Consider the following 22720-nt stretch of genomic DNA (forward strand, 5'->3'; position numbering starts at 1 on the left):
ACAGTTGTTTTAAAAAACAAATGAAAACATAGGTTACAAAAAAATGAAGTAATAAGGTAATGCATATAAATTAAGTCAAAGCAATGGAAAATCAATTGCAAACACAATAGAGTTATAAATATATATAGAAAAGGACTCGATGACAATAAAACAAGATATAAACTTTCAGTTTATATGGTAAGAATAATGCTATTTTTTTCTAAAAATCTGTTTTCAAATTTTCTTTAATGAATATCTGTTTACCAGCCCTTGTCCATTCTAGGGTGCTGTAGGATTAAGATCAAACAAGGTATAGAATCACACATGCCTGGGCTTTAATCCTGCCTCTGCAGCTTACTAACAGTATGTCCTTGAGCAAGTGACTTGACTTCTCTGAGACATACATATAGGGCCTGGCTGCCCAGATTACTATAAGCATGAAGAAAGATGATACAGACTAATGCTCAGCACAGGGTCTGTCAGAGATAGTAACTGGGCTGTTGTAGCTATTACACTAGGAAACTTGATGATTTCTGATTTTGCTGTTTATTTATGTATTTATTTTATTATATTACTAATCCTCAGTTAAAAATACATGTGAGAAGCATCCCCCGAATCTCACCAAATTTTTCTTTAGTTTCTTACCCTGTAGGTTCTATTTCTTCCTTAAGGGCATTTACCACATCTTGCCCTCATATAATGTCTCTTTTCCCAGACATTGCCCCTCTCCATCTAGGCTCCTCATCATCACTTACAGTTTCTCTGGGGAGTTAGGATGGCAGGGTGAACCAGCCTTAGATACTCCCTAGTCTATGGATAGTGATAGCTCAGGGAACCTCCAGCAGCAGCAATTCCTGTCTCAGTGTGTCCCTGGCTTTCTGAGACAATGTTCATCTTAACTCACACATTCCCTCGTACAATGAAAAAATGAGGGAAGACGACATGTACTTGGCCAATGACCCTCCACTGTCTGGGGGCCAGTGCAACTGGGCATTGAAAGCCTTATCTGGGCTGAGTGGCAGTGGCTCGCACCTGTAATCTCAGCACTTTGGGAGGCTGAGGCAGGAGGATTGCTTGAAGCCAGGGGTTTGAGTCCAGCCTGGGCAATAGAGCAAGACCCCCATCTCTACAAAAAAGAAAAAAATCAGCTGGGCGTGGTAGTGCATGCTTGTAGTTCCAGCTAACCGAGAGGCTGAGGCAAGAGAATCACTTGACCCCGGGAGTTGGAGGCTGCAGTGAGCTATTATTGCACCACTGCACTCCAGCCTGGGTAACAGAGCAAGATTCATTACTGGATGCCCATCACAAGCTTTCAAAGACTGTGGCCACCATAGGCTGAGACAGTGCTAGAAGGGAATTTGGTTGATGGTAATAACTTGAATGTCACTGGCCATCTGTCCCCTAATCCTTCAGTCCCTTTCAAACTCCCCAGTGCCCAGAACAACATTTCAGAGAATCTCTGGGAAGAGCGGCACACATTTGGAGGCATGGGCAAGAGTAGCTGGCTGGGAGTGGTTCACAGCCTAATGTGAGACTCATTCTGTAACACAAGAGAGGGTAATAAAAGGCATATCAATCAAGTTTCAGCTGCAATTGGAGAAGAAGTGATTTGAGCTTAGCATACTAGTAAAACCCCCAAACAGGAGGTGAGACACTGCAGCCTGGGCCCCTCTACACTCAATGGAAAGAACAGAGTTTCTGAAACCTGCTGTTTAAGATCACTATGAAATCCCAGGAAGACAGCTGTGCCCAACCACCCAGTGTGGCACATCTATAGGCAGGACAGACTGTTTGCAATGGTCTTGTTCTCCTTTTCTGTGGGGGCAGTTTCTTTTCTTCTTGTTTTGATAGGAAAGGGTACAGATTTTAATGATCACAATGATAAGGTTATTTGATGAAGTGTTTAAATCAAGGTAAGCTGCACAGAGGGTAGATAATTTTAGTTAATTGGAAATTTTATACAAGCAATAGAAACTGTACTGATATATTTATTTTTTTTTAATTTTTTATTTTTTGAGACGGAGTCTTGCTCTGTCACTCAGGCTAGAGTGCAGTGGCACTCTCTTTGCTCACTGCAACCTCTGCCTCCTGAGTCCAAGCAATTCTTCTGCCTCAGCCTCCCGAGTAGCTGGGATTACAGGCGCCCGCCACATGCCCGGCTAATTTTTGTATTTTTAGTAGAGATGGGGTTTCACTATGTTGGCCAGGCTGGTCTCTAACTCCTGACCTCAGGTGATTCACCCACCTCGGCCTCCCAAAGTGCTGGTATTACAGGCGTGAGCCACCGTGCCCAGCCTGATATGTTTAAAGAACAAACAATGCCAAAAAACTTCTACCCATTTAACTAACTTAATTCTGCTATTACAAAGCCTTTATAAGACCTAGTGGTGTAGTGTAATGAAAGATGCCTCAGACACAAAAGACCAAGATTCTAACGCAGGGTTTACCCGGAATTAACTGTGTGTTTTCTGTTTCCAGCTGTGGTCCTCATGACTTTTTGCAACAATCTTCTGCTGACATACTGGTCATCTTGCTTTCTGCCTCACCTTTGGCAGTATCAGGATATTCCTCCAACACCCTCACAATCTCCAGATATGTGTTTGTGTCCTTCATGAAGTGGTCAAAAGGATCAGTTCTCCTAAGGAGGTATTAGATCACCTACTATCTTTAGGAGAATACTGCCCTAGACAAAGACGAGAACTTCCATCGTGGTCAGAAGACCTCACACTCTTGCCATGAAGCCCTCGTCCTCAATGTATCAGATTATAGAGCTCAGAGCTCTTCCCTGGTTCATGCAATGATGCATACGGCAGAGCTATACTTTTATATATACTTTTATATATATATAAAAGCTATACAGATTTTTATTGTGAATAATAAAAATCTACAAGTGGAATCTTCTCAAACATTTTATTGGAAGAACACAAATATTTTACAAAATGCAAGAAACCAAAGTGAGAAACACACTTTGAAAACACAGAAATGAGGCCGATTCAGGTGACCTCAACAGCAGGACTTCTAAATTACATTATCTGTAGTGAAAGGGTATTAACGAGACTTAACAGGCTGTCACTCGTTCTTAAGTCTAATTTCAGACTCTAGACCCCAACAGCATGACTAGCTCAACTAGTGTGAGGTGAAAGGTACCAAACCAAATAGCTATGGCCAGTCACATAGGAAACAGAAGGGTGTGGTGAAAGGTCTCAGAGAAAAGCTGTTTCCTGGACAGACCAAGGCTCAGGAAGACCTCAGCCTGAGACTGCTGCCTTCCACCCCAGGACATAGATACAGTACATACATGTTTTGACCTGTCCCCATATGTAAAATATTTAAAACCATCTCTTGAGTAAGTACTAAAGCACATATCATAAACAATGAAAACAACCCAAAGTCCAAGTCAATCCCAAAGTCAATTCCTGTTCGTATGTATAAATAGCTGGTGTCTTGGGGCCATTCCTTGAGACAAAGTCCTCCAGATGAAGTGCATGGCTTCTGTAGAACTGTTGTGATTTGATGAAATTCAAACACCTATGGACTAAACGTTAACCTTAAACACTGCCAATGTAAAATACTACATGTAAATTGAAGTATCAAGGCAAAAAAAGAAAAAATATGGAAGCAGTAATGGCATTATCTATTTCCCATGGAGAAGCATTCTCCTTTCCTTGAGTTCTAAAATCTAAAAACATTGGTGAGGAGCACTCATCTGTAATCATAAAAAGTTTTATGTTTACCTCTAACCCCAGGTGCCCAGATCCATCACTTCTGGACTTTAGAGAAGCACAGGTGCTTGGTTTCTGGCTTAAATTATATTCCACATCCTGTAGATCAGCATGTTGACTGCAAAACTAGTAGTCCAAGCTGACACTGGAGTGGAGTCTACAATAGACCCTTCTATCATTCTGTAAGGCATCGTGTCTGACTGATGGGAAGACCGGGAAAATCCATGAATCCCACTAGGATTCACTGACCACAGCCCACTGCTATTCTTTTCTCAAATTAAGCAGCAGCACACTAGGTTTGCATGTGAATACAAAGGTACAAAGAAAGCTCAGAAGACCAACATAAATCTAAACTGTTAGGTGGCCACCCTGGCAGCTGTCAGCAATCCATATACTGCATGACTGGAGTAAGCACAATGGGCTGAGAGGACAAACTCAAATCCAGAGGGATCTGGAAGAACTGATTCAAACTGTATAGGAGTGCGCACATTCTGCACATTCTTTCAAACCTTTTGGAGAGGCCCGTGCACTAAATATCCAGAAGACAGGAACTGAGTCCTCATCTACAGCCAAAAATTCTATCAGGTGATGGATATAACAAGTCATACAAAGTAAATGTCTGTCTACTGCAGGAAACCAAACCTCTGCTCATTTAAGACTCAACGACAGGAGGATATGAGAGAAATTGTACAGCCCCACTTGTCAACAGACCATTGACATCAACATGTCAATTTAAGCCATCTGTAAACAAGGCTAATGGTTTGATTCCCCACTCCAACTGGTTATAAAGAACGCTTCATAAAAACACCGGTATGGGTAAAAGCACGCACAGGCTAGAAAATAGGCAAGTACTCACACTTATTATTTGTCCTTGAGGTCCTGTTTGCACAAGTCCCACATGAGGAACTTTTCTGCACATGCCTGGCTTGGGCAAGGACACAGAAGTCATCATTGTGAAGGGCAGATTGGGGGAACAGGTATCACATGGCAGCACGTTGAAAGGGCAAATACAAAGTAAAATAAAAAATAAAAGTTTGAATCTCCCTGGTGAAAAAAGAATAGACCTAACAATTCCCTTTTTTTAGAATATTTACTTTGGAAAACTTGTAAGTTCTTCCTCTGCCTCTTTGCAAACCATGCAAATCTTTTTGAAAGCTAAGTAAGCCTCTTGCCAATTTTACAATCACAAATAAAAGGGGACAGGCAGCCAAAATAATTGGCAGGCATGAGAACAAGGTAAAGAGGAAACTTAAGCAGTTGAAACCAGAACCTCAGCTCAGCCGTCCTGAGAAACACAGAAGGAAATGCACATCACAGGCAGTGTCCAGAATGCCAATAAAACTACAAGAGAACACCCTGGATTATGAACAAGATGAGGGTATACAGCGTATTGATGAGGATACAACAGCATCAGCAAAAGTAACAGCAGTAACTTTGCAGAAGTCCTCCACATTATAGCACTATGGAACAATATAAGAGGGAGAAGGGCCACCTACCCCTGTGGCCCTTTTTCACAGGTTTAAAGCAAGACATAGAAGAAGGCTGAGGCAGCAACGCCTTCACCAACAGACAAGGCCATCACTCACTGGGAAAATGGAAAATAACAACTTGTCCCCATCATCCATGTGTGACGTTTGCCAGTGGGCCATATATGCATATATCACATCGGTTGATGTGCATGGTTGTCCTGTGTCCTCCAGGTAGGCTGCTCCAAAGGTACTGTGAGAAAGGGGAAAAAGGACAGGAGGCACTTCTCTGAACCCTAATGCCCATTGCAACATTCACATCAAAGACCCTTGTCCTCTGAACTGTCCGTATTTTGCTCATATGCAGGAGATTCTTGACATTCCTGCTTGAACTTAACGTTAGGTAGACTGAAGTAGGGAAACCCACTCCTTTTCTCAAATTGTGGAAAAGGATTGGCAGCAAAAATGTATGGCCTGTGTGAAAACTAGGTAAAGAGAAAATAACTTAAGCAATTGAAACCAGGATCTCAGTTCAGCCCTCCTGAGAAAGACAGAGGGAAATGTGTATCACAGGCAGTGCTCAAGACTTGCAAAAAAGCTATAGGAGCACAGCCTGAATTATGACAAAGATGAGGGCATACAATGCATCGCATCGGTGAGGACACAACAGTATCAGCAAAAGCAACAGCAATAACTTTGCAGGAGTCCTCCACATTATAGAACCATGTAAAAATATAAGTGGGTGAAGGGCCACCTACCTCTGTGGCCATTTTTCACAGGCCTAAGGCAATACATAGAAGAAGGCTGAGGCAGCAAAGCCTTCACTAACAGACAAGCTCACCACTCACTGGGAAAATGGAAAAAAAGAACGTGACCCCATCATCCATGTGTGACGTTTGCCACTGGGCCATGTATGCTCTTATCACATCTGTCGATGTGTACTGTTGTCCTGTGTCCTCCTGCCATGCTGCTCCAAAGGTACTGTGAGGGAAGGGAAAAAGGGAATGGAGGCACTTCCCTGAACCCTAATGCCCACTGCAACTTTCATATCAAAGTCCCTAGTCCTCTGAACTGTCTGTATTTTCCTCATATGCAGGAGATTCTTGGCATTCCTGCTTGACCTGTTAGGTAGTCTGAAGTAGGGAACCCCATCCAACCCCCTTGCCCTTCTCTTTTCAAATTGTGAAAAAGGATTGGCAGCAAGAGGGTTTGGCCTGCATGAGAACTAGGAAAAGAGAAAATAACTTAAGCAATTGAAACCAGCATCTAAACTCAGGTCTCCTGAGAAAGATAGAGGGAAATGCATATCACAGGCAGTGCTCAAGACTTGCAATCAAGCTATAGAAGAACACCCTGAATTATCACCAAGATGAACATACAATGCATCGCATCAGTGTGGATACAACAGTATCAGCAAAAGCAACAGTAGTAACTTTGCAGAAGTTCTCCACATTATTGTATTATGTTACGGTGTAAGAGCATGAAGGGTCACCTACCTCAGTGGCCATTTTTCATAGGCCTAAAGCAATACACAGAATAAGGCTGAGACAGCAATGCCTTCACCAGCAGAGAAGCACACCACTCACTGGGAAAATGGAAAATCACAACGTGTCCTTATCATCCACGTGTGACCTTTGCCAGTGGGCCATGTATGCACATATCACATAGGTTGATGTGCGTTGTTGTCCCGCATCCTCCTGCCATGCTGCTCCAAAGGTACTGTGAGGGAAGGGAAAAAGGGAGTGGAGGCACTTTCCTGAACCCTGATGCCCACTGCAACTTTCATATCAAAGTCCCTAGTCCTCTGAACTGTCTGTATTTTCCTCGCATGCAGGAGATTCTTGACATTCCTGCTTGACCTGTTAGGTAGCCTGAACTAGGGAAACCCCAGTGCCCTAGTCATTCCTGCTTGACCTGTTAGGTAGCCTGAAGGTGCCCTAGTCATTCCTGCTTGACCTGTTAGGTAGCCTGAACTAGGGAAACCCCTGTGCCCTCCTCTTCTCAAATTGTGGAAAAGGATTGGCAGCAAAAATATTTGGCCTCCATGAGAATTAGGTAAAGAGAAAATAACTTAAGCAGTTTAATTGGCATCTCAGCTCAGGCCTCCTGAGAACGATAGAGGGAAATGTGTATCACAGGCAGTGCTCAAGACTTGCAAAAAAGCTATAGGAGAACACCCTGGATTATCACCAAGATGAAGGCACACAGTGCATTGCATCAGTGTGGATACAACAGCATCAGCAAAAGCAAGAGCAGTAACATTGCAGGAGTCGTCCACATTATAGTACTGTGTAACAATATAAGTGGGTGAAGGGTCACCTACCTCTGTGGCCATTTTTCACAGGCTTAAAGCAATACACAGAAGAAGGCTGAGACAGCAACACCTTCACCAGCATAGAAGCACACCACTCACTGGGAAAATGGAAAATCACAACGTGTCCCTATCATCCACGTGTGACCTTTGCCAGTGGGCCATGTATGCACATATCACATAGGTCGATGTGCGTTGTTGTCCCGCATCCTCCTGCCATGCTGCTCCAAAGGTACTGTGAGGGAAGGGAAAAAGGGAGTGGAGGCACTTTCCTGAACCCTGATGCCCACTGCAACTTTCATATCAAAGTCCCTAGTCCTCTGAACTGTCTGTATTTTCCTCGCATGCAGGAGATTCTTGACATTCCTGCTTGACCTGTTAGGTAGCCTGAACTAGGGAAACCCCAGTGCCCTAGTCATTCCTGCTTGACCTGTTAGGTAGCCTGAGGTGCCCTAGTCATTCCTGCTTGACCTGTTAGGTAGCCTGAAGGTGCCCTAGTCATTCCTGCTTGACCTGTTAGGTAGCCTGAACTAGGGAAACCCCGGTGCCCTAGTCATTCCTGCTTGACCTGTTAGGTAGCCTGAAGGTGCCCTAGTCATTCCTGCTTGACCTGTTAGGTAGCCTGAAGGTGCCCTAGTCATTCCTGCTTGACCTGTTAGGTAGCCTGAACTAGGGAAACCCCGGTGCCCTAGTCATTCCTGCTTGACCTGTTAGGTAGCCTGAAGGTGCCCTAGTCATTCCTGCTTGACCTGTTAGGTAGCCTGAACTAGGGAAACCCCGGTGCCCTAGTCATTCCTGCTTGACCTGTTAGGTAGCCTGAAGGTGCCCTAGTCATTCCTGCTTGACCTGTTAGGTAGCCTGAACTAGGGAAACCCCTGTGCCCTCCTCTTCTCAAATTGTGGAAAAGGATTGGCAGCAAAAATATTTGGCCTCCATGAGAATTAGGTAAAGAGAAAATAACTTAAGCAGTTTAACTGGCATCTCAGCTCAGGCCTCCTGAGAACGATAGAGGGAAATGTGTATCACAGGCAGTGCTCAAGACTTGCAAAAAAGCTATAGGAGAACACCCTGGATTATCACCAAGATGAAGGCACACAGTGCATTGCATCAGTGTGGATACAACAGCATCAGCAAAAGCAAGAGCAGTAACATTGCAGGAGTCGTCCACATTATAGTACTGTGTAACAATATAAGTGGGTGAAGGGTCACCTACCTCTGTGGCCATTTTTCACAGGCTTAAAGCAATACACAGAAGAAGGCTGAGACAGCAACACCTTCACCAGCATAGAAGCACACCACTCACTAGGAAAATGGAAAATCACAACGTGTCCCTATCATCCACGTGTGACCTTTGCCAGTGGGCCATGTATGCACGTATCACATAGGTCGATGTGCGTTGTTGTCCCGCATCCTCCTGCCATGCTGCTCCAAAGGTACTGTGAGGGAAGGGAAAAAGGGAGTGGAGGCACTTTCCTGAACCCTGATGCCCACTGCAACTTTCATATCAAAGTCCCTAGTCCTCTGAACTGTCTGTATTTTCCTCGCATGCAGGAGATTCTTGACATTCCTGCTTGACCTGTTAGGTAGCCTGAACTAGGGAAACCCCAGTGCCCTAGTCATTCCTGCTTGACCTGTTAGGTAGCCTGAAGGTGCCCTAGTCATTCCTGCTTGACCTGTTAGGTAGCCTGAACTAGGGAAACCCCGGTGCCCTAGTCATTCCTGCTTGACCTGTTAGGTAGCCTGAAGGTGCCCTAGTCATTCCTGCTTGACCTGTTAGGTAGCCTGAAGGTGCCCTAGTCATTCCTGCTTGACCTGTTAGGTAGCCTGAAGGTGCCCTAGTCATTCCTGCTTGACCTGTTAGGTAGCCTGAACTAGGGAAACCCCGGTGCCCTAGTCATTCCTGCTTGACCTGTTAGGTAGCCTGAAGGTGCCCTAGTCATTCCTGCTTGACCTGTTAGGTAGCCTGAAGGTGCCCTAGTCATTCCTGCTTGACCTGTTAGGTAGCCTGAACTAGGGAAACCCCGGTGCCCTAGTCATTCCTGCTTGACCTGTTAGGTAGCCTGAAGGTGCCCTAGTCATTCCTGCTTGACCTGTTAGGTAGCCTGAACTAGGGAAACCCCGGTGCCCTAGTCATTCCTGCTTGACCTGTTAGGTAGCCTGAAGGTGCCCTAGTCATTCCTGCTTGACCTGTTAGGTAGCCTGAACTAGGGAAACCCCTGTGCCCTCCTCTTCTCAAATTGTGGAAAAGGATTGGCAGCAAAAATATTTGGCCTCCATGAGAATTAGGTAAAGAGAAAATAACTTAAGCAGTTTAACTGGCATCTCAGCTCAGGCCTCCTGAGAACGATAGAGGGAAATGTGTATCACAGGCAGTGCTCAAGACTTGCAAAAAAGCTATAGGAGAACACCCTGGATTATCACCAAGATGAAGGCACACAGTGCATTGCATCAGTGTGGATACAACAGCATCAGCAAAAGCAAGAGCAGTAACATTGCAGGAGTCGTCCACATTATAGTACTGTGTAACAATATAAGTGGGTGAAGGGTCACCTACCTCTGTGGCCATTTTTCACAGGCTTAAAGCAATACACAGAAGAAGGCTGAGGCAGCAACACCTTCACCAACAGACAACCCCACCACTCAGTGGGAAACGAAAAATAAGAAACTGTCCCTATCATCCTTGTGTGATGTTTGCCAGTAGACCATGTATGCTCATATGACATCAGTTGATGTGCATTGTGGTCCTATGTCCTCTAGCCATGCTGCTCCAAAAGTACTGTGAGGTCAGGGGATACAGGACAGGAGGCACTTCCCTGAACCCTAATGCCCACTGCAACTTTCCCATCAAATACCCTTGTCTTCTGAACTGTCTGTACCTTCCTCATATGCAGGAGATTCTTGACATTCCTGCTTGATCTGTTAGGTAGCCTGAACTAGGGGGACCCCTGTGCCCTTCTCTTCCTACATTGTGGAAAAGGATTGGCAGCAAAAATGTTTGGCCTCCATGAGAACTAGGTAAAGAGAAAATAACTTAAGCAGTCGAAACCAACATCTCAGCTCAGCCCTCCTGAGAAAGATAAAGGGAAATGCGTATCACAGGCAGTGCTCAAGATTGCAATGAAGCTATAGGAAGACACCCTGGATTATTACCAAGATGAAGGCACACAGTGCATCGCATCGATGAGGATACAAGAGCATCAGCAAAAGCAACAGCAGTAACTTTGCAGAAGTCCTCCACATTAGAGTATTATATTACAATATAATAGGGTGAATGGCCTCCTACGTCTGTGGCCATTTTTCAAAGGCCTAAAGTAATAAACAGAAGAAGGCTGAGGCACAACTCCTTCACCAACAGACAAGCCCACCAGTCACCAGAAAAAGGGAAAATAAGAACCTGTCCCCATCATCCATTTCTGATGTTTGCCAGTGGGCCATGTACGCTCATGTCACATTAGTCAATATGCACTGTTGTCCTATGTCTTCCAGTCATGTTGCTCCAAAGGTACTGTCAGGGAAGAGGAAAAGGGACAGGAGGCACTTCACTGAACCCTAATGCCCACTGCAACTTTCACATCAAAGTCCCTAGTCCTCTGAACTGTCTGTATTTTCCTCATATGCAGGAGATTCTTGACATTCCTGCTTGACCTGTTAGGTAGCCTGAAGTAGGGAAACTCCTGTGCCCTCCCCTGCTCAAATTGTGGAAAAGGATTGACAGCAAAAATGTTTGGCCTGCATGAGAACTAGGTAAAGAGAAAATAACTTAAGCAGTCGAGGCCAGTATCTCAGCTCAGCCCTCCTGAGAATGATAGTGGGAAATGTGTATCACAGGCAGCATTCAAGACTTGCAAAAAAGCTACTGGAGAACACCCTGGATTATCACCAAGATGAGGGCATACAGTGCACTGCATTCGTGTGGATACAACAGCATCAGCAAAAGCAACAGCAGTAACTTTGCAGAAGTTCTCCACGTTATAGTACTATGTAACAATATAATTGGGTAAAGGGTCACCTACCTCTGTGGCCATTTTTTACAGGCCTAAAGCAATACACAGAAGACGACTGAGGCAGCAACGCCTTCATCAACAGACAAGCCCATCACTCACTGGGAAAATGGAAAATAACAACCTGTCCCCATTCACGTCTGACATCTGCCAGTGGGCCATGTATGCTCATATGACATCTGTGGATGTGCAGTGCTGTCCTGTGCCCTCCAGTCATGGTATTCCAAATGTACTGTGAGGGAAGGGAAAAAGGGAATGGGAGAACTTCCCTGAACCCTGATGCGCACTGCAACTTTCATATCAAAGTCCCTAGTCCTTTGAACTGTCTATTTTCCTCATATGCAGCAGATTCTTGACATTCCTGCTTGACCTGTTAGGTAGCCTGAAGTAGAGAAACCTCTGTGCCCTCTTCTTCTCTAATTGTGGAAAAGGATTGGCAGCAAAAATGTTTGGCTTGCATGAGCACTAGGTAAAGAGAAAATAACTTAAGCAGTTGAAACCAGCATCTCAGCTCAGCCCTCTTGAGTAAGATAGCAGGAAATGCATATCACGGGTAGTGCTCACAACTTGCAATAAACCTATAGGAGAACACCCTGGATTATGACCAAGATGAGTGCTACAGTGTATGGCATTGGTGAGGATACAACAGCATCAGCAAAAGTGATAGCAGTAATTTTGCAGAAGTCCATCACATTATTGAACTATGTGACCATATAAAACATTAGCAATCTGTAACAGTAAACAGAAGAAGGTTGACACATCAAAACTTGTATCAACAGACAAGCCCACCATTCACTGAGGATATGGAAAACAATAACCTGTCCCTTTCATCGATATCTCAACTTTGCAATGGGTCATATATGCTCATAGGACATCTATCAATGTGCATTGTTCTCCTCTGTCATATTCTGGAGATTCCTCATATTCCTGCTTGTACTCTTACGTAGCCTGAAATAGGGAAAGCAGAGTGCCTTCCCTTCCTCAAATTGTGGCTCCCCCTTATCCTATAACAGCTTCAGTAGCTGGAGTACTACACAAGATGTATAAATCCCTCACGGTTGTGTCTGTAACACTCTCTCCTTGAAAGCACAGGCAAGGTCACTTTGACCTTGTAATTTCCCCTCTGAGAGGACCAAATGGCAGATGGGTCAGATCACCAAATGGCAACAGCTTATAAATAGGGAAAGTGACACCTAGGGCCTTCAGGTAGGTGCCCTTTTCAGCATGAGGAATAGGAGAGATTAAGCTGTTAGCCTGAATACCTGATGTGGGAGCTTCCTGAACACTCAGGCTCTTCTACAGATGCCTATAAGGATCCAAATTTCACCAGCTTCATGCACTGGTCATTGACAGGAACGACAGGAGTTTTCTGTTCCCACCCATGTGCAGAGTATGATCAATGGAAGAGTGCAAGAAGCTAACAGAGAAATGCTTGAATAAACTTGAACTGCGTTCCTATTCACTGAATCAGGGGTCCTCATGACGCCTGACATGCCATTCCTCTTCACAGTGGAAACCATGTAGTTCAGCACATTAGTGTCTGAGCACAGAATCCTGACAGAAGGCCATCACCAGTTTCTTCCCTAGACCCCAAATTTCTCATGCCCAGAATGCTGCCAATGCCAGTGTGTGTTTCCTGTATGACCTTGCACAGGTATTTGAACCATTGGAGCATGGAAGAGAAAAGTTACTGGGTCCATATGTTAGAAGAACATATCAGCAACAGCACTTCACTTCCCTAATTCTCTGCTGGTGAACACGGCTCACTACAGATATGAAAGACTGTGTGGTCAACTCAACCAAGACTGATGGCTTACCAGAAACACTGGCAGTTGCTTCTCAGGTATCTCCCTCAGATTGCTCTACCAAGCTACAGCAAAAGAGGTATAGCCCACCTTTTCCTGAGCCATTTTTTCACAGGCTAAGTGTATACACAGAAGACAAGCCTTCAATGTAGGGAAAAGAGAGATCAGACTGTTACTGTGTCTTCGTAGAAAGGGAAGACATAAGAAACTCCATATTGACCTGTACCCTGAACAATTGCTTTGCCCTGAGATGCTGTTAATCTGTAACTTTGCCCCAACCTTGAGCTCACAAAAACATGTGTTGTATGGAATCAAGGTTTAAGGGATCTAGGGCTATGCAGGATGTGCCTTGTCAACAAAATATTTACACGAAGTATGCTTGCTAAAAGTCATCGCCATTCTCCAGTCTCGATAAACCAGGGCACAATGCACTGCAGAAAGCCGCAGGGACCTCTGTCCTGGAAAGCCGGGTATCGTCCAAGGTTTCTCCCCATGTGATAGTCTGAAATTTGGCCTTGTGGGATGGGAAAGACCTGACTGTCCCCAAGCCCGACACCTGTGAACGGTCTGTGCTGAGGAGGATTAGTAAAAGAGGAAGGCCTCTTGCAGTTGAGATAAGAGGAAGGCCTCTTTCTCCTGCCTGCCCCTGGGAACTGAATGTCTCAGTATAAAACCCGATTGTACATTTGTTCAATTCTGAGATAGGAGAAAAACCGCCCTGTGGTGGGAGGCGAGACATGTTGGCAGCAATGCTGCTTTGTTATTCTTTACTCCACTGAGACGTTTGGGTGGAGAGAAGCATAAATCTGGCCTACGTGCACATCCAGGCATAGTAACTCCCCTTGAACTTATTTGTGACACAGATTCCTTTGCTCACATGTTTTCTTGGTGACCTTCTCCCCACTATCACCCTGCTCTCCTGCCGCATTCCCCTTGCTGAGATAGTGAAAATAGTAATTAATAAATACTGAGGGAACTCAGAGACCAGGGCCGGTGCAGGTCCTCCGTATGCTGAGCGCTGGCACCCTGGGCCCACTGTTGTTTCTCTACACTTTGTCTCTGTGTCTTATTTCTTTTCTCAGTCTCTCGTCCCACCTGATGAAAAATACCCACAGGTGTAGAAGGGCTGGTCACCCCTACACTTCGCCAGTAGCCAAGTCCAGAATTATCATGAATAATGGAAAGTAAGGTTCTATCCCCATCATAAAAGTCCCGTCTTTGCCAAAAGTTATACTTCTCACGTTACACTCAACAATATGCTTTGTTGTAGTGCCAGGCACGGAGAAGGGAGTAGGAAGCACTCCCTTGAACACAGAGTGCCCATGGCAACTTTCCCACCAGAGTCCCTTGGCCTCGACCTCTAGGGAGCAGCTCCACACAATGCCACTGCTTACAGCCCTTTCCCCACCTCTAGCCTGTAGGCCACTGGTGAAGGGATGATGCGTCATTCCATCTTTCCTGATCAGAGAAGCCCGTCCCCTTTTCTGAGCCTCTAACCTCTATAATTCTCGTTATTAAAACAACAGATAAAATGGCTGAGGATCCATGAGATCCATTTACTTCAAAACATATTGTCCCATCTTTTCACAAGCATTTTTACCATCTGTTATCTCTACAACTGCAAAATCACCCTGTGCGTCCTCTGGACAATTATATTGACTGGAAAATGGAGAGGAGACGGAGGCTGGGGTAACTAATGCTTTTTCTAGCAATAAAAACATACTTTAAAAGGCTTCTCACAGCTTATGATTAATCCCACAGAATTCAAGGCCAACTAAAACCTAGATCTGAGTCCCTCTCCACCAGCACTCACAATATTTTGGCTGCGATGCTGTGTCAAGGTAAGTATATATTCTGTAGTCATTAATGTCCTTTGAAAAACAGAGATAATAGCAGTATTTAATACACACTTTTATAGGATTAGATAAGAAACTGTTCTTGGTTTTAGTAAGGATTTTATCAGCGGTAGCTTTGGCTGATTTGTTTTCGCATCATTACCACCACCATCATCATCACCATCACCATTATCATCTTCCGTTCTAGTAGAATAAAATGTCTCTCAAAATGACCATTGTTGTCCCAGTTACACTACTGGGTGCATTTAACAGGGAACTAGTATAACAAGGAATACAATCAGTTGCATTTTTCTCACTGGCTAATATCTCTCACTTGTGGCTGGCCCTTATGCTCCAAAATAACAAGTTGGGCACTAAGAAGACTCAACTTGCCATTTAAGTTAGGAGATACAAGCCTTCAATTCCCAGGGATAAAAATGTGCCTTTCTCAAGCCTACAAAAAAAAAATTGTATCAAAGACTTTTTCAAATTTCTGAGTGTGAGAGCATAAATTCACTTGATAAAAATTAATGTCAAGAGTCCTAATTTAAAAAAACAATGGGTATTGTCATGGAACAGCCTAACTGGAAATGATCCAAAATGGTCACAGTGAGTGTAATTCTATGTAGACAGATTTTTAGTGAATTCAATTTCATTATATTCTCCTGAAATCTCTCTACTTTGTACATAAGCAGATATTACATCTGTAACCCAAAATGTCATTTTTAAAAAAGATTAAAATATCAGTCTTCATATTTGTTTTTCTGTTTGAGTGAATACTAGCGAAATGAATTGTCTCCTACATATATAATCCATAGACTTTCAGTCAAAAGCCTTGCCTTAAAGTGTCCATTATCATGCATTCCCTTTCCATGATATAAGAGGCGTGGAAATAAGAGGCGTGAAAAAACATGTTAAGGCAAATGCGAGTTTGACGTGGAACACTTCACACCAAAATTTAACAGCACATTAACGTTCCCACTAGTGAAGAGTCATTCATTAACTACGTGCCTGATGAGACTGTCTGTGCTGGCCTAGGAACGAACTCCTGGGAAAGATCTAAGGAGCAAGGTCCCACTTTAAATTCAGAGAAGGTCCACTTTCTTTTCCATCCAGCATCCTGATCCCTGAAACAGTCACCAGAGAGACACCCTTTTGGATCCCCCCACTTTGTGAATGCTTCTAAAATGCCAATAGAGCCAGGCATGATGGCTGATGCCTGTAATCCCGGCATTTTGGGAGGCTGAGGAAGGAGGACTGTTTGAGCCCAGGAGTTTGGAGCCAGACTGGAAAATACAGCAAGACCCCATTTCTACAAAAAATGTTTAAAAACCCCAAATTTTAAAATGCCAATAGTCAGTAGAATTACCAACTAAACCATTCATTTAGGTTTTCCCCACAGTCTCTTTCACAACAGTGAAGTGACTCAAGATAACTGTGCCATTGCAGGGGCAGAGGGCACAACACACTTGTGTGTAACAGAGAGGAGTCACAGTTACCTTGTTTCACACCTACTTTTGACTAGGAAATAAGCCACTCTAGGTCACTATCACATTATTTGGTTAAGAAACATAGGTTTGGGGTAAAGCTTCTCTATGTATATCTCAGGTCTCAATTTTTCATTGGGTGGCAAATAACAATGACCCTCATCATCCAAGGATTTAAAGTAACTTAACGAAATACAGGGATAAATCAGAAGAGTGTGAATGTCACTGTGTTGGATAAAGGCTAGACATTTTAGTGCCTATTCAAAAGGAAGTGTGGAATTTGACCTAGGGTGAGTGACTTCAGGTTCTCTGATGCCACCTTCTGAGTGAAACTCGTGTCAAAAGAAAACTAGAGAAACCAAACCAGAAGTATCTACTGGGACTAAAGGTTAAAAGTCTCTTTGAGAACATTTGAGAATAGTGCATATTTCCATCTAGCACTTTTCTTCCGTCTGTCAAATTGTCAGATGTCTTCACCTGAATTTCAATAAATTAATCACCACAGCTAAAAGAAATTACTTTACATAGGCAAAGAAAGAGAAGAGACCTCTCTGGCACTGCTAGTCAACAGGCTCCCTCCAGGCTGCTCAGTTTACAGATGGTAGTGAGTCCTGATGGGTGCTGGGTGATGAGCCCTGTCAGCCTCCATGTAAGGTGTCCGAGCTGACCAGAACAGAATGTGGCTCAGAAAAAGGAAAAGCTTGGGGTCCTGGCTGCCTCTTACTTCACAGCAGGATTAATGAGGTGTGATTTCCAAGGAGATGCCTCAGTAATCCCTGAGGAAGCTTGCTGGCCCTGGGAAGGCAAACAAACATTTAAATGGCATTATGGCAAAGTCAAACAGATTGAACAGGGGTGGGGAAGCAGTGATAGGAAGGAAGTGAAACCAAGCACCCTCATGTTCTCCAATATATGGATTTAGGAAGTAAGATACTAATTCCTTAACCATCTCTTGTGTGCTAGACCCTTAACAAGGATGATCACACTGGATTCCCACAACATCCCTGAAACCATGGTATGAATTTCATTGTGCATATGAGGAAACTGAGGCTCAAAGATGATAGTGAGAAAGGGCCATGGGACTTTCAGACTCAGATACTACAAACTGGGAATGAGACATGATATGTGGTCCCAGCAATGTCTGCAAAGCAAAGAACTGGCCAACAGTGCCTGACTGGGTGAAGATTTGAAGGTGCATCAATGTATGCATTACTTTCATTGTTAGCCTATGTCTTCCTGGACTCCTGACAAATAAATGCCCTCCCCTTCATGGTGCAGGTATACTGGCAGAGTACCATTCTCCACCACCCACTTGGTCCACGAGTCCTATCTCTCTCCTGTTTTACAGATAGACATGGCCTTAAATTACCTTCAGATCCATGTTTTTACACCAGACATAAGGCACTTGAGTAGCACTCCCACAATCTCTTCATTCCTGGAGTTTATTTTTGACTGCCCAGTTCATCTTGCTGCTGACTGTTACTGCAAGAGTTTCCAAAGAGGATCAAAAGATCAAAACTTTGATGGCACAATATCAAGATCAGGTTTTTTTTTAAATCAGAGTAATTAAAATAAATCAATTTGTCTGTAAGCAGCACCCACAGTGAACACAGAAATACAAATAATGACTAAAAAGAGACGTCACTGCCTAGCAGGGTCTCTACCATGGAGTTAATAATCAGTGTCCATGGACTGACCCTAACATTCTTGGTAGTTACTAGCTCAGAGATTCTGGAAACCAGTTTCAACACCATCATAAATGATGGTACACCTGACAGGAGACAGGCGGTGCCCTCCACCCAACACCTATCACTTCATACAAGATAAGGTTGCCCTTACTTGTCTGGTTGTTCCGGACAGTTTGTTCTGATTCCACTCTCTCCATGTTACAGGCTCAGAGGCTGACCAGTCCTGGACTTTCCCACCAGAGGTCCTGAAGGAGATAGTGGCTGTTTAAATATACAAGGAGACTTGCCTGTGGGTGGACAACCCAGCACCACTGTAAGTATGTACTTGGAAATTCATATGGTAGGTGGCTGGGCTACTCACCCTCATTGCCTTATGTAGAAGTCCTTCTGAAAATACCTGGTGGGGACTGAGTACTCAATCATGTATCCTGTGCCAGGTAGGCTGAATGAGTGACAGGTAACTTACACTGAGCCTCGGTGTAAGACTGAGACTGCATGAAGTATACCATAAGGACAATTAACACTGCTTTTCAGAGGCCTGATTGCCCCTGCCAAAGGATACCATAGGTCTTCCTGCTTTAAATAAACATCACAGGGAAATTATAAAATATTATGCCAAGACGCAATACCACCTTTTTTTTTTTTTTTTTTTTTTTTGCTAGAAGGGGAGTTTCAGAGGAGTCCTTTTATGTTGTTATTCTTCAGTGACAAGGCAATTGATTTATGCAAAACTATGGGAACCAAATCTTTGTGTTCTCCTCACTTTGTTACTGATTAGTGACACTCATATAACGTGCAATATTATGCATAATACATTTCCAAATGGGCTTCAGGTCAGTATTCAGTATGTTAATGAATACTGGCACCGAAGACCATGAAATGCACATAATAGAACTGTACTTTTGGTGTGTTACTGTCAGTAATCAGTAACATAAGTTAGAAAATTTCTTAAACTAAAATGAATTTAACATCATTTAGAACAGTTTCATAAAGAATTCCTTATGCTAAATAACGTTATTATCATCTGACACTGAACATAGCTTTGTTTGTTTGTTTGCTTTTTAGGAGAAAACAATAGCAAAAATTGGACAGTTGCTAATATAATGTAAATTTGGGAGATTTGCTCTTATTTGGCAAGTATACCCCTAGGATACTATGGGCAATGGGTATGTAATAAAAGTTCCTTCATTCCACAAGGAGATATTGTTCAAGGTCCAGGGCTCTGCCTGAAAAGCCAAGATTAATGAGGCTAGTTAGCCTAATTTCTCAAATTTGCATTCCTGCCGGTAACAAATACACAGATAACACAAAATCCAAATACCAACAATCAATCTTACTGATTTGTAAATATAATATAGGTGGATTATACTTAGAGAACGTCCATGTTCACCAATATAGAAGTCATTAAATCATTTCAAGAAGCAATATACACATTTCTAGTCAGTATCAAGAATTAACCAGCAAAAAGGTTAATAAGCAAACACAACCATCACTGTTATAAAAGGGAAATATTTGTGTTTTACTTCAAACCAAGTACCAGGTTACTCTCAGTGTTTACCATCCTCAGGTTTTAGAGCAAAACAAAGGTTTTCCTTTAATTTTTCTCTTACATACTAGATATCATACAATGTAGGCATGAGTATAAGGAGGCAGGCATTCATTGTTCATTTCTTACTCCTATATACTTGCACTTGAGGTATTAAGACACAGTCAGCCCGGATGGCTGAAGGGGTGGGGACAGCACATGATGGAATGGGGGAAGAGCAGTCTATTCTAGTCAATTCTTGTCTTGACCAGCCTGGCTCTACATCACTCTTCTTTAACTTGTTTGCATATAAAAACTACACACATCATTTTTTTCTATGGAAGAACACCTGGAAATGAGGCCCAAAGCTAAATTTAAAGAAAAACAGTGTATTAAATACACAATTATGGCTTTAAAATAAAACTGTGCAACGTGACCTGCAAATGTCATTCATTCCAGAAAACTGAACGCACTCAATCTGAACATGAATTTACTCATTTATAAATTGAATATTCCCTATAAATTTCAAGGGAAACTTATGCAAAATACTAGGAACAGAATTGGACTGAATAACGTGATATTTGACACACAATTTACTTGCAATATAAGATTACGAACAATGTTCAATCGTGATCGGTGACAGCACTTCGGGCATTCACTGTCATAAAACAAGTGCTGGGTCAATGTATGTGGTTTTACATTGAATATACCACAAAACTTCCTTCATTTTTGGTATATCTATCAAATAAGATACACAAAGACTAAAACTTCACCAAATACAATGGTATTAAAGCAATTTAATGGTAAAATAAAATCAAAGTTCAGGCTACCTGGTAACTTGGGGCCAGAACTGTTGTAAAACAGGAGGCACAAAGCCAATTAAAACATTTCTCTTATTGTGCATGGAAAATAACAAAAACTTTTTTACCCAAGCTTATGAAATGGACCAGGATCACATTTAATTGAATAAAATGATACCAAATGCCTAATTCTTCTGTAAAATAAAACCCCACACTGTTTAACTGCAGCCAACGACAGATGGTTAAGAGCATTCACTGTTGTAAAATATTGACTCAGTCAAATGATTAAGTTCTGGTTTTACAAATCAACACTATCCCCAAAACGTTTGCTTTAAAGTGCATTTATGGAGAGACAACCACAGTAATATTTAAAAATATGTGTATCAAACAAGAAGTTATAAAAGGCACTTGTCGGACATTAGTTTCCTGTCTGTAAACACAAAACCTTTCAAAGGCACTTATGAGAAGCCCTGGGACCAAAATTTAATTGAATGCAATAAGGATGAACACATAAAATTGAATGCCAAACTGGGCCTAATCTTGGCTGGAAAAAAGCGGCTAATGAGCATCCATGGTGATTGCAAAACATGAAGTGCCCAGCCAGACGGACTCATTTCAGAATATGAACACTGAAAATATTTTCATTTGAAGAGTATTTATTGAAAAAGTCCAAATCATAATTAAATAAATTCAAATGACTGCAATGTTATGAAAAAAATCCTATGCCATTATATTGTAAAATAAAACAAGAAATAGGATGCTTGGGCATTTCATTCCCTTCAGAATTTTAAAGCTACAAGCTCTTGCCAACCAGACCATTATTTTCCATATCTGTAAAGTGTAAATAACAGTGAATTTTTTAGGGAGGACTTTTGGTTGAATGCAGTTACATTAAATATACAAATACATTATATAAAAATGGAAAACAGAGTTCAATGGTGACTGTCAGGGTATTCCCACTGATTAGTGAACAAGCTGAACGTCCATTTCCTTAATTTCACTTTGAAATTATTAGAAAAAAATTTTCTTTTTAAGACAACATATGAAGAAGACCAATACTGAACTTTAACCAAACAAATCATATTAAACATATAATCATGTTAAATGACACACAACACGTTAAATGACACACAAAACTGGCAGCAAATGCAGCTGCCATTGCTCGTCATAATCCCACACTGGATTCCTCTGGGCATTACTTTCCTCCTTTTCAGCTCTAAAATAATATAAATATGGGTAACAAAATGGACAAATGAGGGCAAAGTACAAAGTGTAAACAAATAATTGGAGAGAATATCCACCCAATAACTCTGCGAAATAAAGACAAGTCAGGTCCCTGGCGGCCGACAGCCACCGTGTGGCGTCCCGGACAGACACTAGCTCAGTCAACTGAATCAGCCGTTTCCTCATTTTTAAGTTGAAAACACTTCGAAACCTTCAGATCACGAATAGTGGGGGTCCAAGAACAACATTTCAACAAACGAAATGATCTGAAGGACTCATCACGTCGTTACACAAAGCACAACACTGCTCCCGATGAGGCTAAGAAGCTTCCCCGTCATCAACCCATAAGCCCGTGGGTCACATCTGTTAAAGACGGTAGAAGACACCATATACCCGATTCCATCAAAACCACAACACAAACCAACAACCAAGAATGAAAATCCTTTAAACTTACACTTCCGTGATTGCCGGAGAAGAAGCCGCCATGTTCCCATATTCCCGCGGGCAACTGTCAACGGAAGCCGCACTGCACAATCCAGTTTATTTTATTCTCCCCCCCCCCCCCGTATCCCCGCGGGCAGCTGTCAACGGAAGCCGCACTGCACAATCCAGATTTATTTTATTTTTTTGAGACGGAGTCTCGCTCTGTCGCCCAGGCTGGAGTGCAGTGGCGCGATCTCAGCTCACTGCAACCTCCTCCTCCTGGATTCAAGCGATTCTCCTGCCTTAGCCTCCTGAGTAGCTGGGATTACAGGCGTGTACCACTGCATCCGACCCACAATCCAGATTTTAATGAGCCGGGTCACGTGGTAGGGCTTCTTTGACACCTACTCTATGACGCTGCCTTTAAACAGTATCACTGGAGGATGTAAAGTGA

The 22720-nt window shown here is 42.9% G+C and overlaps 2 long non-coding RNA genes across 11 annotated transcripts; both read right to left on the minus strand.

Annotated features, from left to right (window-relative positions):
* Positions 1–2927: 2927 nt before the first annotated feature.
* On the minus strand, positions 2928–13004 carry LOC126946453 (uncharacterized). 10 transcript variants are annotated; one of them, XR_007722665.1, is made up of 8 exons: positions 9624–13004; positions 9527–9568; positions 9388–9471; positions 9207–9332; positions 8186–8227; positions 8047–8130; positions 7487–7908; positions 2928–5193 (listed from the first exon to the last, which is right to left on the minus strand). It is a non-coding gene; the product is annotated as an uncharacterized LOC126946453 (long non-coding RNA). The 10 variants fall into 10 exon arrangements; XR_007722659.1 differs by lacking the exon at positions 7487–7908 and having other exon boundaries at positions 2928–7123; XR_007722660.1 differs by lacking the exon at positions 2928–5193 and having other exon boundaries at positions 7141–7908.
* Positions 13005–17980: 4976 nt separating this feature from the next.
* On the minus strand, positions 17981–22364 carry LOC126946455 (uncharacterized). The gene is made up of 3 exons (XR_007722669.1): positions 22298–22364; positions 18446–18539; positions 17981–18088 (listed from the first exon to the last, which is right to left on the minus strand). It is a non-coding gene; the product is annotated as an uncharacterized LOC126946455 (long non-coding RNA).
* Between the last annotated feature and the right edge of the window lie 356 nt (positions 22365–22720).

The sequence above is a fragment of the Macaca thibetana genome, chromosome X, assembly GCF_024542745.1.
Source record: "Macaca thibetana thibetana isolate TM-01 chromosome X, ASM2454274v1, whole genome shotgun sequence".
Taxonomy (NCBI): Eukaryota; Metazoa; Chordata; class Mammalia; order Primates; family Cercopithecidae; genus Macaca; species Macaca thibetana.